This window comes from Pungitius pungitius, chromosome 13 (assembly GCF_949316345.1).
Source record: "Pungitius pungitius chromosome 13, fPunPun2.1, whole genome shotgun sequence".
Taxonomy (NCBI): domain Eukaryota; kingdom Metazoa; phylum Chordata; class Actinopteri; order Perciformes; family Gasterosteidae; genus Pungitius; species Pungitius pungitius.
In genome coordinates, this window is record NC_084912.1 from 12,719,197 (window position 1) to 12,731,412 (window position 12,216).

Here is a 12,216-nt window from a genome sequence, read left to right on the forward strand (position 1 = left end):
TTTATAATTCCTTTATTTAGAAGCTATTTCAGGGTTGCAACTGGAAGAAGATCAAAGCTGCTCCTCTTCCAGTAACATCTGCCTTGAAAGCAGAAGGGCTCTGCAGAGTAATTCCTGTGATGTATAGAAAACAAAACAACATGACGTGGAAGAGCAAGGGAAACTGAGAATAGCAAGTCCCGATCCTAATTCTGGGGGATATTCTTTGAAGATGTCATGATGCAGTTTTCCCCCCAGTTCCAAGCACATTTCCTTGGAATCAGTCCTTTTTTGGTAAGGGTCATAAATCAGATGCAGATTCCACGGCTGCTTCCCTGCGCTCCCTTTGATTGTCTGGTCGTTTTATGGAGGATGTTTCATCGTGTGCTGCGAGCGTCCGTGCCAGAGATGTCCTTCCTCCCCTCTCCATAAAAGCGCAAGTTGTCACGATGGTGTGGCATTCATTATTGGCCTGTGGTTTTGGAGGCCTGGCCCCGCAGCAGCTGGGGAGCATTGGTTGTCACATTCAGCCTCCCGCCCGCCGCGGTGAAAGATGGGACGGCTGCAGATGAGTGCTGCCCTCCTGTCCGTGTGATAAAGCCCCCTTAACCACACCGTCTGGGCATCAGGGCACACGACGCCTCACCTCCGCCCTCCACATCAAAGCGTTGTCTCAGAAAACAGCTCGCTGTGAGGAGCGGGAATAGAAAGTAGAGCTGGAATGACGAGTACAACCGAGTGCGTGTGAATTCTCGGGAGGAGGATCGCGGCGCATAACAACTCGGTCGGTGTTTTCTTTTGGTAGGTTTTTTAGTTCAGTTTGTTTGTTTGTCTGCTCGCCAGCAGAATTACGGAAAATACGACCGGCCGGATCTTCGATTTGGCCACTTGGTTGAGGGCTGTAGCATTGAGCCAAGGGCGAACCCATTATATGTTTGGAAAGGATCCAAAATGACAGGGCCGGTAAACAAATGACTCTTCATTTGTGTTAACATTGCGAGGTCATGTCCTTAAAGTCTATCTGTTGTGGTGATATTTTCTTCACAAAATGAATGGCTTAAAAATCTGGAACTCAGGGACGTAGCAACAACAAAGTCTGAAGAACAGACAGCCACCTACTCAGAGTTTTTAGAAGGTTGCGTTTCTGTTCAGACATTTTTTTTAAGCCTTGTGAATAAATTGTTGTTATTTCAGATGGAAACGTTGGCCAACTACGGAATTACAGCCTCTGTTGACATGAACCAGGAAGTGTCCTTTAAGACAGATCAAGTCCACCTCACCATGGATTTTATAGCAATGAAAGTGATGACAGCCTTTGTTTGTGAACCTCGGATCACATGACATCACGCGATAAACTCATCGGTGACAAACCGGTTTTGCAGCAAATAGATGTTGTCATACAGTGTACGTGCATTTTATTATCCCTCCGAGGCACATTGTGGGTAGTCCAGTCATAGTCACACCACTAAGCTCAGCTAGTGTAATACTGTGGGAAGCACATGGGGATGAATAGCAGAAGTCCCAGCAGCGAAGGCAGCTCTGTGGGAAAGTTCGCTGCCCTTGAAGGAGCCCGATAAGCCCGAGGTGATATGAACCCGGCGTGTTTGAATTGTGCAAATTTGTAACGACTACGAGCACGCCGCTGATAGAGAGCCGGCTTGCGCCATGTGTTCGCAGAAAACCTGTTCAAAGGTCACGTAGAGCCGGGTGTGGCGAACGCCGCCTGTGTGATCTTTTGTGGCGGTAATTCAACGCGCTGCGTTTTTTTACGCGGTTGACATACAGGTTTGGACCGAGGCTGTGTGTCAAGCGGTTTTTAACATATGAGAGATTGTAATGACTTCTCCCCCGTCCTTATTGTTCAGCATTCTCACAGACGTGTAACTTGACCTTGCTCCATGCAAATCACTTGAAAGCTCTCACTCAAACAAAGAGGGATAAAGTTCACCTACAGCGCGCTGCCACACACTGGCAGGGAGGAGCCAGACGGCCTTGATGCGGAAATGATTTCGCTCCGACTGACACGTCTGGGTACACCCAGGGTTGCCCTGAAGGACAAAACAAACACCCTCATTCCACACTCTTTAGTTCTCGCGTACATATCGGCTTTCTTCAACAACTCCTCATTGCAAGCCTTAATTCCTCTGCCTTCTCTCCGCTCTCTCTTGAATAATACTTTTTTTTTTTTAAACTCGTAAAAAAAAGAAAAAGAATTGTTGCCCAACAACAAGACGAGCAAAGTTCACCTGCCATTCAACTCCAGCACTCTCACATGATCCTTGCCAAGTTAACCATTTACGGCGAGGAGGAAGAGGAGAGGCTCATTACAGCGAAACAGGGCGCTGTGTGTGTGCTCTTTGAATGAGTTAACCTGGCTATCGACTACCCTCCCCCCCCCCCCCCCCCCCGCTCATTAACACACAACTTGCAGCAGCATGAAACCTCGCCGGTCGGAAAGTCATCCTGCGCCGAGACAAACGGCTCCTTCCTCCTGCCACAAAAGAATGCATGCGTGGCGGTCAGAGCAGGTCTCCCATTATGAAACCGCTCCGTCACAAGACAAGCACCTCAGAGGAATGCTGTTGTGACACATGCGTTCTGTTGACACAAGGGTTAAACATTGAACCGCTTAAACACACACACTTTGGTGCCAAAAGGGCGGCAGCGGTTGGTCGGCAGTTATGTGTTAATCTTTGCACTTTCGGCTGGCTGCAGCCGAGTCATCGGGGCTTATCAAAGGAGAAGTCCTCCCTCTGACTGCAGCCAGGTGCATCACAGTGTAATGATTCACACATATGCAATACGGCAGGTTGTCTCGTAAGTTTTGGAGCTCTGTGGAGGTCACAGGGTGCACAAGTGTGTGTGTGTGTGTGTCGAACGTCGTGCGCTGGTGCGTGGGGTTGAGCAGGAGTTCAGCACAGATGCATTATTCATGCATTTCCTGTGTTCCGAGGGATGGCCTACTCGCTCTGAAAAAAAAAAGGGCGCTTGAATGTTCTTCCACTCGTTAGCACCAAGCTGCCTTGTTGTTTTTGCAGATGTGGGGAAACTTGAGAGGAGGTTGGTGTATATTGAGGGCTCGGAGGGGCCAGAGTCTGAGAAGGGTTCCTTGTTTGTGATTTAGTGGCCAGCGATGAGGTGTAGTTCTTCACAAAATGGTTTAATGTGTGTCACCTGGAAATCTCATGACTTCCTGAATCTAATTCCTGACAGACTGTCTGACTAGCAGCTTTCATTGAGGGGTGTACACATTGAATGTCAGGCATGTTTGCCAGAGCCAATGTTGAATCAGGCATTAGTACTCATGTAATGCCTGGAGTGAAGCCCTGATTATATCTCTCCCTGACCCTTTAATAGTACGCTGTGAACTGGCGGACCTTGTGAACAGGCCTCTGTAAACTCTACACGGTCTATTCTTGTTGTTTTCCAACGCAGTCTGCATTTTACTCAAACCATTTAATAACAGACGGCAACCTGCTGGAGAACCAGCAATTGTAATCATAAATGCGCACGGAGCACACGGGGTGAATGAAAAAAAAACGAGTGACGCCACAACACCACCGGGGGAGAAACCAGAACAAAATCCCCTCTCATGTCCCAGCGTGCTGTGTTGGCGGACCGTGACCTCATCCGAAGTTTACACGCAGCCCCCTCATGCTGCTTTGTTATCTTCAAAACCCGCAAAGCGGCACATTTCGCTGCTCGGCGGCAACTAAAGAAATGTCAATATGCAGATCCTGCTGCGCTTTGAGAAACACGATGAGCAAATAAATGAAGACTTCGCCCAACTGCACAGTACATTTCAGAAAGTTTCAAAAAAAGGCAACAACACGCATGCATATGCACACTCTTTTATGAGCAGAAGTGCAAAGACGTATGTCAGGTCAGTTGTGGGCTCTGATTGGAGCTTTGCGTGTCTGCTTACTCAGCAGCCTGCCGCGAGCTTAGCTCGCTTTCAGTCTTTTTTTTAACAGACCACAGGGTAGTAAATAGCTACGAGGAGGATCGCAGCCTTCACAGCTGATTGGCTTGATGCTCGCCTGACATAAACAGGAAGCCGGCCCGCGCGAGTCAGTTTCGAAGACGGAAGGACCAGAGACGAGCAGAAAGTGGCGGCGGGACACGTGAGAGAGAGACGTGTAGAAGCCCGGCGGATTCAGACAAAGAAAATAATAGGTCTGTCTGTTTGTGCCGTGTGACTCAGGGAGGAATTCTACTGTGATTCAGCTCCCTGCGTCGCCGAGCACGCTATGTGCAAGCATGATGGCGATGACGCGTGTTTGTGACCAAAGGGCGGGAGGCCACGCCGCCGTGCCCCTCATGAGCTGCGATATCCTATTCATTCTGTGGCGTCTCTATATGTTTCCGTGTCATCCGGTGAACCATGAACTGTACCGCGTGCAGTTTCTTAAAGTGTCACAGGGGAAATGAGATCAACTAAAAGTGTCAGACTGCAGCGGTGGATTTGGAGACACAGATGTTTCAGCAAAAGCAGTTTCAATTTACATTTTACACAACATTTGTATTACGCAATTAAAGCACACGGTGACTAAAACTATTTCACTTCTCGATATTTTGACCTCACGGGTCAAACTCCACACAAGTTCTGCTCCCCCATCTGTGTATTTTCTGTTCATTTCAAGAAGCTACACACCTTTTGGTCGACAGGAGTTAACAGTGTCAGCTGTTTGTCACGTGTTGAATTCGGTTCTAATGTTGACGGCTTTCTATCGTGGAGCCACTGCCGGCTCTCTTTGCACGCCACAGAGTTGTTGCACGACAGGGCAAAAGCACCGAGTGGAAATAACGAGTGACACATCAGGCCTGCTACCCAAAGAGCTTTTAGAAAAAGCCCCCCCCCCGTCCACCTACTGTCCCCACGCCTGGCTTTGAAGGTCAGATGAGAAACAAGAGAGCGCGCCAACGCCACCTCCGACTGACTGGTTCAAACAGGCCCCGGGAGGAAGCAGGGTGGCGGTGTGTGTGTGTGTGTGTGTGTGTGGGGCGTGGCCCACTGAGCATGCCCACTGAGGAGGAATGCCATGTGATGGCAACACAGTGGGCTCTCCCATCTGCTGATGCACTGTGCACTTCTCGCCCCCGGGCCCTTTCCCGTCCAGTCTAGTGAGCAGCCAGATCAATTTACTGCGGAATGAACACAAAGTCAGCGGCTGACACACACGCACACACACACACATCCGCACATTCCTCATGCACGGTGTAACGGCTCAGCGACGTGGAGTCCCGCACTGCAGCAGGCTGCCGTGCAGACAAGCGTGCATGGGAATTTACTCATGCATGCAACAAAAAAAAGAAATAAAAATAGTGAGCCGGAGGTTGAATCAAAAGGGCTGATGTATTATTCAGGAAAATCCCTCTCTGCTCCAGCTAAAGCGCACAGTGTTTTTGACCAGGCTGCACGCAAGGCTCCAAAAGCAGGAGAGTCGATATTTTGGTTCCCTCCTCCAAATTTCTGTAACATGCTGCTGACTCATCTGCTCCTCACAGGCGCCACGGTGCCTTCATTTATCATCGTGGCGGAGGGTGATGGCCGCTGATGGCGTTTTCAGGATGAATGGCGCCGACTGACATTTTCATTGTTGAGCTGTGTGCTATTTCATCACCCCTGTTGCGCTAAAATGCCAGAACAAGAAGCATCAGTTGTGGGGAATGCTAACACCCATCTCCAGACTCACACACACACACACACACACTCAAAGTAAGTCCACGTGTGTGTGTTTTCACACTTCTGAATAATTGAGGAGCCCTGCATTGTGTGGTTGAGCGGGCGCTGACTAGGCACTCAGGGTGGCACTCTTAACTACTGTGACAAAATGGTGTGGAGTTAAAAGTGACATTTAAGGCATATTGATGCTAAGGCGGATTGTCAGGCTAGTTATTTTCCTGTTTTCAATAAAGCTGGCGGACACACACACGGACACACACACACACACACACACACACACACACACACACACACACAAACCACAAGCTTGAGTAAAGCTCTCAAAATGCGAGCTGTTCAAGCTAAGGGATATAAATCTCCCCTAGCTGAATGCAAATCAAGGTGTAACTCGCTTCTATCTTCTATCCGCTCCTCCATTATATGAATAAGTGAAACATATTGTGTGGGGGGGGGGGATCTAATGTGTTCTTTTATTTGCAGAGTCACGCCTGCGCTTTGTGAGATGCTCATGAGTCTAACCCTGAGTGATTAAGAAAATCAGCCCAGGCCTAATGGCGCACTGTCCGGACGGCGATCAAAAAGCAGCCCGAGATAATGAGGCCCTTTGAAGGAGTCTTCTGGCGTGACGTACACTGCGGCAGCTCCACTCACAAACCCGCGCAGGAAAGCAGGCAGATCTTCATCTCCGGCTCTCGCCTCTTAACCCTTCAATCAGACGAAAATGTTATTCTTTGAGTGAAACGTCCTTTCTGCAGCGATGTCCTTCATCTCCCTCCTCAGCCCCAAACCATTTCAGCCCCCTTCAGACTGAACGCTGCTCGTTGCCACCCCACCCCTGCTTGTCTCTTACTCTTGCTCGAGGGTTTCTAAATTAGGAATATCTTGACATGCTGGCCACCTTCTCGCCTGTGTGTGTGTGTGTGTGTGTCTCTCTCTCCCCCTGTGACCTCGATCCGCCCTCTTAGGACGCAATATTGTACACACTAATCTTCCCGCAATACTTTATAGCGGCTCCATGTTCAAACACAACGCGCGACCACATGTACACGCAAACGCTGCCAACAAGAGGCGGACAGCTGCAGTTCAAAGCTCGGCGGCAGCTGTGTTCCATTGTCTAAGCGGGAGCGGACTGGCATTTGCATCAGATGCACCTATTCTCTCTCTGGCCTTCCCTCTTATTTGTTCCGTCGGTCCGTCTTTGTCCTTCACCGGCCAAAACACTTGTCATTCCTGTGATGTTTTCGGTGTCGCTGAGGTCTGCCTAGACACCCCCCAGTGTTCTCACACAGTAACCAGGGAAGTGCAGAAAATGCTCCTTATTTGCCTCCCACGGGGGGGCAGACACTCAATCCAACCCTTTTACTGTCAAAAAGGGAGTTGGAGGTATTCTTGGCAAGCTGTGTTTTTGAGTCCCCTCTTCCCTCTTTCTTTCCTCACATCCCAGTGAGTGTATGTTTGCATCTTTTAATCCCTTCATTTCCCAGAAAAAAAAGGGCCCAGGATTTATGAGTGCATGAGCCGCCGCGAGCGACATCTCCAGAGAAGGATGAGTGTTTCCTGCAAACAGTTGGGAGGGGAGGGAGGGAGGCGCTGCTGTGTGTGTGTGTGTGTGGGGGTGGACAGCTCCCATAGAAACACTATCCAGTAACACTTGAAGAGCGTCATCAAGGGGAGGTGTGTGTGTGTGTGTGTGTGTGTGTGTGTGTGTGTGTGTGTGTGTGTGTGTGTGTGTGTGTGTGTGTGTGTGTGTGTGTGTGTGTGTGTGTGTGTATGGAGGGGGCGTCTTTCTGAGAAAAAGCCCATGAGGCCTGCAGACCTGTGATTGACAGTTACCTCTGCAGATTACTGCCTCTCAGGGACCGACGCTCCACGACAGCTGCTGCTGCTGCTAGAAAACCACCCTGAACCGTTCCTAACTACAGGTTCACTAAATATATCCAAAACTAAGTAGACAGCTAAAGCGCGGTGTCCACAATCCTTCTTGCCCACTGTCTTTGTTTCGAGGAAAGCTTTGCAGAAATCTGACACGGGAGGACTAAACATTGCCCAACAATCCAATCAGCTGCACTGACATGTATTTGCGAAGTAACTGAGCCCTTCATTATCCCTCCGTCTTTATTCTGGGGTGCGGACGTGAGGACTGACTGTGACCTCATGGTGGGTTGTGTAAGAGTGCGGGGAGAGGCTTGAAAACCGAGCCATGTGAGACAACAGAAAGTGCTGATGCGCCGAAAACAGAGCCAGTGTTTCTGGAGGCACGCAGATACAAAAAAAAACACAAAAAACACAAAAAACGGCAGAAGTCAGATGTCAGAGAGGACAGAGGGGGTCCGGACTCGTAGAGGCTGTGAGGACACTGCGTGGTGAAGGGCCAGATATGGTGTGGGGGGGGGGGGGGGGGGGATAGTTTTCGGAGGGAGGAGGGGTGGGGGGGGGGGATCTATTCCAGTAGAGAGAGAAAGGTCACAGTGTAAGCTGATAAAGGCAGGAGGCAGAGCTTGGGGCTTGTTCCAGGCCAGCTAGTCAGCTGACGCCTGCAGCTGTGTTTGGAACATCAATATGAGCCTTGTTCACCCCTCCCCACCCCACACCGCCTCCCCTCCCCTCGCTCCTGAACTCTCATTCTCTCCCCCCCCCCCCTCTCCTACTCACTCGGCATCCCCTCTCCCTTCCTCCTCCTCCTTTTCTCCCTTCACGCTGTTTCCTTTTTCTTTTTTTTTCCAGCTCTGATTTATGAAAGTAGGGCATGTGCCCATAACTGCTGCATCAAGGCACATGGCTGAGCCTCCAGAGGCGCTGAGGCTCTGTTTACATCAGCCCAGACTACTGCAACGCATTGCACAATCGCCACAGGCGAGCGCTGTTATATAAAGATGAGGCCGGGGTGGCTCAATTGTTTTTGTTTTTCTGGTTCACCCTGTCTCCCTCCACCTGTAATTCCTGAACTGCACGAATCCGGAAAGACACGTTGTCCTCCGATCTCTGATGTCAGTTAACGTGACCTTTAGCCGAAGGACTCAACGTGTCGGCTTCAGCGTCAGATTTCACGGGCTGAGAATTCATCAAGCATATTTGGACCGAGTGGCTTGGCAACGGCTCCGGAAACTTCAATAGCTGTTTTGTTTAGGGGAATTGTTTTTCTTTCAGCTATCTCTCGCTCGTTCCTGTGCGGGGTTTCAGGGAGGGGAGGTTGTGTCGGAGGTTTATTGTTGAGAAGTACTGGAGCATAAGAATATTATAACAAAGATGGCGACAAATGCTGTGCTTTCAGCTGCGAGTGTGATCCCTAAGAGCATGCGTGTCTGTTTGAGGATGACAATTAGTCCCAAATGGAGCACCAAGGCACTTCATGATCAGTTTCCATGGCAACGGATCAGACTGCTCAGTCTTGGGGAAGACAGCGAAATGTGTCGTTAATGAGCGAGAATAAAGGCATTTGAGCCAGCAGAGACAACACTGATAGCAAAGTATAAACTGCATAATCATGCTGCAAATAAGAGGGAGGAGTTTGGGGTTAAAATAATTCACGAGAGCAGGAGTAGGTTGAGAGTGAAGAACATATTGTGCGTATTTTGTGCTTGTGGCCTTATTTTGAAAGATCAAAATGGACAGCTATTATTAAGCCAAACCTCACCCTGATGGATTACAGGTCACATTTCCACAGTGCAACCATGAACCCGAGCTCAGGGGGGGAGTCGCGTGTAACCTCCCCTGTCACTTCGCTAAACCTTTGCTGACTCAACAACAGGCCGTTTGCTGCAGCGCCATGCCTGCCCCCCCCCCCCCCCCCCCCCCCCTTCACCCCCCCCCGCTGTACCACAAGGACACGCCATCATTTTACGGCTGAGGGCTTCAGAGCCGGGCGGTTTCCGATATTCCTGCCTGCTTGTGAGTCATCGGGCTACGTGTCCTCCGTGTGGTCATGTTAGATGCAGGGTCAGTGCGGCCAGTCCTCCGTGCAAAGGCACACACTGCACTTATGACTCCAATATTCTGTTCCTAAAAGGGGATCATCAGAACTGCTGCTGTTCAGTATGGGACTCATCACTTGTGTTTCTGGCATGTTTTCTTTGTGTCTTTTCCAGAGACTAGAGCCTGCTTTGTTATGCGCCCAAGTATTAATATTCCCTGGCAGGAAGGCACAGAATGAGATAAAAAACATATTTTCAATACGGAGCGCTAACCTAGATAAAAGCTTTTTCTATGATATTTTCCCCCTCACGCTTGCAGTCCTTTTTGCTCGCTGTTTTTGTAGAAGTCCTCGTATCCTCGACGCTCCCTCCACCCACTCCACCTCCCGACGCCCACGCTCCCGTCCTCCGCTCCCCTAACTCAACTGTTACTTGGCAACGTGGTCCCAGCTGGACCCAGCATCAGCCGTGTTGCCACGGCAACGGATCGCACACACGCAGACAGGGTATACGTATTGGATTTTTGGAAGCCGGCGCCACATGCACAACAAAAGCCACATGTGTATTTGTCTCTCACTCGGTGCAGCAACGTCCAATAAAGAAGCAACGCGCAGATTCATCTACGTGCCAATTTAACCTCATGCATCTGCAGCATTTTTACACCTGCGTTTAGGGTAAAAAACCATAAAGGAGATAAATATAATTGGTGTTATATAACATGGGGTGATGGATTGCTGATTCTGCACAGTGATTCTACCATCAGGCTACATCAGTCTACCTCGTAATATTTTGTCTTTTTTTACATTCTTTACTTTCCTATCTCACAATACAATTACAGCCAAGATGCGCTCACAGCCTTCAGCGTATGTATCCGGGAAACAAACCTCTTCTCTACGCTCTGGGTAACACTGCATCTGTCGTCATAGCAACCTGATCCATCATCTGCGCAGGGATCAATTGATTCATTATTAAGTGAGGCGCAGCCCTCCTTCTCTGCTTCCAGTTCACGTCTCCTTTCTCTGCCTTCAAGCATCCGTTATTGCCCATTCTCTGCTGTGGATTAGAGAGATGTCAAGTCTCCCTCGCTGAACTATAAATTCAGATTCCGCAATGAATTTAAAAAACGGTGTGTTTGTTGTCTGTTGTAAAAAGGGCAGCGGCGTGAGACGGGTCGCAAATGCACTTTTGTACAAGATGTTCCCGTTCAAAATCCGATCGGATCAAAGGAAAAACGGATAACCTTAAATCAGATGGATAACCTTAAATCATTCAGCAGCCGTTCCCCCACATGTGGTAAGGATCGTGAAAGAGATGGAGGAATGCGGGGGTGAGGGTCTTTGTTGCATAGACAAGATGAATTAGCATCAGCTGAAGCTTGAAACAAGGGAGAGATAAATGCAACGGGACACGCATTGACTGTTCAAAACAGCGCTCTGTGGAGCGGGGCATTCTTGTGTGTGGGGGAAGGCACGCTTTGATGATATCGCTTCTGATTCCAGTCTGTCCTCCATCATGTCGTGTGGCTGCACACCTAAGTAGAGCCTGGAGGCACTGGGATGGATGGAGAGCTACAGTTTCTAGAAGGGGAAATTGAGGGAAGGTGCAGGGGGGGGAGACGAATGTACATTATAGTAAAATTTGTGCTAAATGGATGATGTCAGCCGCTGCACTTTGACATTTTAATGTCATCTCTGAGGGAATTACATCATTAGCCTTCTTTCCTGGCCTGGTTCTATGCTGGGAAAGCTCCTAATGGATGTCAACAAGCTGTCCCTCTGGAAGAATGGAGCAGTGGGGTGGATAGGGTGTGGATGATGGTGGTGGGAGGGACGGAGGGAGGGCGCTTACGCTGAGCTTTGTGAGTGCGAGGCCTCACACCGCGCGCCATTTGCGCTAAAAGCCCGCAGTGCAATTCTCGCCTCGAGATTAACGCGATCTGTGGTGCCGTCGGTATCAGACAAAGTGCAATGGTTCGCAAGCTCCACCCGCCGCCATCCCATCGCCGCTGAACACGCGTGACCCGACGTGTAGCAGAGTTGTTGTTGCGGAATTGTTGGCTAATTATCGCATGCATGTATAATTACAAGAGCACATTGAGTTGGCAGCGTGCGAGTCTCCACAACGATTGTTGCTTCTTTCCATTCCCAAAGCTGTCAGCAGTCGCCACTGCAGCCGTCCAGAGATCAGATGCTGAATCCAATAATTGATTCATTAACCATGTAAAAGCCTATTAAATTCAAAACAAGTCGAATGCAGGATTTCTGTGGGAAACTAAAATAACTGAAATCAGCTACGGAGAGAAACAGCCTTTCACATTTTAATGAAAGTACTGCGGTGGGAAGGCAAACATGAAGCGCTCACATTTTAGACAATGATGTCAAATCATCCCTGCAGCTGTAAATAGACTCTAAACAAACAGGGAGGGAGATCAAGGCTGTCGTGTAAAATAGGTCAGATGGGGGATATTGATGTAGCTCTGCTCAATCTCAAAGCAAACTGGGGAAAGCGTTTCTGGGAGCTCACGTGGCGCTCTGCTGACACAAATCCACCGTGTGCGCTGGGGGGCTGGGATCTAAAAAGAAAAAGGGGTGATGGAAATTGTGAGATCAGTCCAATCGATGCCCTGTAAGGTGATCAGTG